Here is a 3810-nt window from a genome sequence, read left to right as displayed (position 1 = left end):
TGGAGATGAGGCTACTCGTTCTTGCTCAGTACTAGGCTGAAAATTAACGAAACTTCGTTACAAACGTTCACATGTTGATGTTTCCGCTTTCGCGTACTCGAAACAACATAATACTAGTCTTTGTAATTTAGTTTCATAATTTCAACTGTTCTCATGCAGAATTTTTGCTCATTCTTATCCCAAATTTTGACCTGGCTACTAGTTACACTCCTTGTACTTATTGCAAAATGACCACAAATTTCAACAGCTTTCACATGTTGCTGTTTCGGCTTTCGCTTACTACAGTCAACATAATACTCGTTGCAAAATAAGTGCTCGGCATCTGCAATTTTCCAAAGACGAAGTTTCGCCAGTTCAATTTTCGCTCGCCAATTATGGCTACTAATTCACACGGTACTGAGCTCAACAACATTAAATTTGTTCAGCAAGACTTTCACATGTTGATGTTTTGGCTTTCGCCTACTAGAAGCAACATAATACTCGTCTTGTTAGCTCATTCAATGAGAATAGCTTTTCCCGTTGAGAATTTTTGCCTTCAATTGGCGTTGTAGTGAGTTTGGCTACTCAGATCACCAAATACTTGTGACAATTCGAACCAGAAATGTTTTCAATTTTCACATGCTGATGTTTCGGATTCAACCTACTAGAAGCAGCATAATACTTGTATTCAACAATTTCTGTATCAAATCCCAGTTTTCTCTGGTGCATCTTTGCCAAACTATTCCAAACTGCCTGAGTCTGAATACCAATTACAGGTACTAGTAAATGCACGTTACTAAGGACTATATAGTTCTAGGTTACTGTACACAACGACGTTCACATGTTGATGTTTCAGCTGCCGCTTACTAGAAACAACATAATACTTATCGTGCATACCTTTCCATAACTTGTCCTTTTCAGATGCATTAGTTTCCCTTTGTCTTGGCTTCTACAGTCAGACTGGCTACTAGTAACAGCACAGTACTAATCACATATCGTTCTACAGTTTGCAGACAACTTTCACATGTTGATGTTTCAGCTTTCGCCTACTAGAAACAACATAATACTCGCTGTATACATTTGTAGTTCTCTATGTAACTTTCATGTGAAGAAGTTTCGCCAGTCTTTTTGACTGTCTCAAATCTGAGTCATGCTTAGGCTACTAGTTGCTTCATAGTACTTATCGCCTCGAGATCATTGAACAAAACTTGATTTTCACATGTTGCTGTTTCAGCTTCCGCTTACTAGAAACAACATAATACTAGTCTCATTAAGTTCCGTCTCTTTGCAATTTTCTTATGAAGAAAATTCGCCATCACAATGACTCCAGCAGTTCTTGATCAAGGAATGCAATCATTGATCAGAATGCTATTATTTGAATCGGTTCTGCTTTAAGTGTTCCAATTTTATTGGAAGCACCAACAATAGAACATCAATGTGTTCAATCGAGAGTTATATAACCCTGAATCGGACGCAGTCAACAGCCGAAGCCGAGACCGCCTTTTGCGTTAGAGAGGTCGGTAAACAAATCTTGCGATTCATACCGAATTAACACATATAGCTGTGCTCCTCTTCGTAAAGCGAGCCAAGTGATCCCCTGTTGAAGGATGTATTTGGACCAATCTAGTAGCATTTGGTTTCCAACAAGCTCTCCCAAGTTAGCTTACTTATTGGGCTTTTCAACCAATTCGGTTGGCTACAAGCATCATCAAAGTACTAGCCACAGTTTGATCGCAAAATTCTACGACTTTCACATGTTGATGTTTCGGCTTGCGCTTAGCCTACTATAAGCAACATAATACTAGTCATATCATAGAGCGTGATCAGCTTGTGACGTTCTCATGATGAAGTTTCACCAACAGTGTCTCACTTCGAGCTTAAATCCAGCTACTAGTAACTACACAGTACTGACTGCAACGATAACTTTTATCTATACCTTTCACATGCTGCGCTTTCGGCCAGGGCCTACTAACGTCAACATAATACTCGATATAAACTTTTGTTCATGATGCAGCTTCCCCATGCAGAAGTTTCGCCTTCAAATGCTCTCTTGGCCATATGACGTAAGAAAAGGTTACTAGTAACATCACAGTACTAGCCACAGTTTGATTGCAAAATTCTACGACTTTCACATGTTGATGTTTCGGCTTGCGCTTAGCCTACTAGAAGCAACATAATACTAGTCATATCATAGAGCGTGATCAGCTTGTGACGTTCTCATGATGAAGTTTCACCAACAGTGTCTCATTTCGAGCTTAAATCCAGCTACTAGTAACTACACAGTACTGACTGCAACGCTAACTTTTATCTATACCTTTCACATGCTGCGCTTTCGGCCAGGGCCTACTAACGTCAACATAATACTCGATATAAACTTTTGTTCATGATGCAGCTTCCCCATGCAGAAGTTTCGCCTTCAAATGCTCTCTTGGCCATATGACGTAACACAAGGTTACTAGTAACATCACAGTACTAGCCACAATTTGATCGCAAAATTCTACGACTTTCACATGTTGATGTTTCGGCTTGCGCTTAGCCTACTAGAAGCAACATAATACTAGTCATATCATGGAGCGTGATCAGCTTGTGACGTTCTCATGATGAAGTTTCACCAACAGTGTCTCATTTCGAGCTTAAATCCAGCTACTAGTAACTACACAGTACTGACTGCAACGATAACTTTTATCTATACCTTTCACATGCTGCGCTTTCGGCCAGGGCCTACTAATGTCAACATAATACTCGATATAAACTTTTGTTCATGATGCAGCTTCCCCATGCAGAAGTTTCGCCTTCAAATGCTCTCTTGGCCATATGACGTAACACAAGGTTACTAGTAACATCACAGTACTAGCCACAATTTGATCGCAAAATTCTACGACTTTCACATGTTGATGTTTCGGCTTGCGCTTAGCCTACTAGAAGCAACATAATACTAGTCATATCATAGAGCTTGATCAGCTTGTGACATTCTCATGATGAAGTTTCACCAACAGTGTCTCATTTTGAGCTTAAATCCAGCTACTAGTAACTACACAGTACTGACTGCAACAATAACTTTTATCTATACCTTTCACATGCTGCGTTTTCGGCCAAGGCCTACTAACGTCAACATAATACTCGATATAAAATTTTGATCATGATGCAGCTTTCCCATGCAGAAGTTTCGCCTTCAAATGCTCTCTTGGCCATATGACGGAACACCAGGTTACTAGTAACATCACAGTACTAGCCACAGTTTGATTGCAAAATTCTACGACTTTCACATGTTGATGTTTCGGCTTGCGCTTAGCCTACTAGAAGCAACATAATACTAGTCATATCATAGAGCGTGATCAGCTTGTGACGTTCTCATGATGAAGTTTCACCAATAGTGTTTCATTCGAATTGGTTCTGCTTTAAGCTCTCCAATTGTTTTGGATGAACCAGTTTTGCCCTTCGAAGCCACTTTTGTGAGCTTTTGTGGGTCTTTACCAAGAGGATATACCTCAAGGCCTCTTTCAATTCCTTTAAGTTCTTTCAACTCCTTTACAGTTTCTAGGTTCACATAGCTGCAAACCTTATTTCTAGTTTTAAGTCTGGCCAACTTGGGGAGAGTTGGTGCAGACCGTGACCAATTCTAGTAGGATGCCACAACAAGAATGTGATCAACTTAGCTTGTCGATGAACCTGCCCCACATTCAAACAACTCTATCGCCTTTTCCTCGTATAGTTATATGCGAGGGCCTCTCATAGAGAGCGCTGTTAGCAACCTTTTCCACATAGACGATAAAGTTGTGAGTGTTTTGCACATGGCTGTTGTCATCACCACGTGACGAGTCAACTCAGCTT

The 3810-nt window shown here is 40.2% G+C and overlaps 1 pseudogene; it reads right to left on the bottom strand.

Moving 5' to 3' along the window:
* Positions 1-1436: 1436 nt before the first annotated feature.
* On the bottom strand, positions 1437-1588 carry LOC142356121 (5.8S ribosomal RNA; annotated as a pseudogene).
* Between the last annotated feature and the right edge of the window lie 2222 nt (positions 1589-3810).

This window comes from Convolutriloba macropyga, unplaced genomic scaffold (assembly GCF_964194025.1).
Source record: "Convolutriloba macropyga unplaced genomic scaffold, txConMacr16.3 SCAFFOLD_4153, whole genome shotgun sequence".
NCBI lineage: Eukaryota > Metazoa > Xenacoelomorpha > Acoela > Convolutidae > Convolutriloba > Convolutriloba macropyga.
The sequence above is the reverse complement of the archived record's forward strand: the minus strand, read 5'-3'. Positions and strand labels throughout refer to the sequence as shown.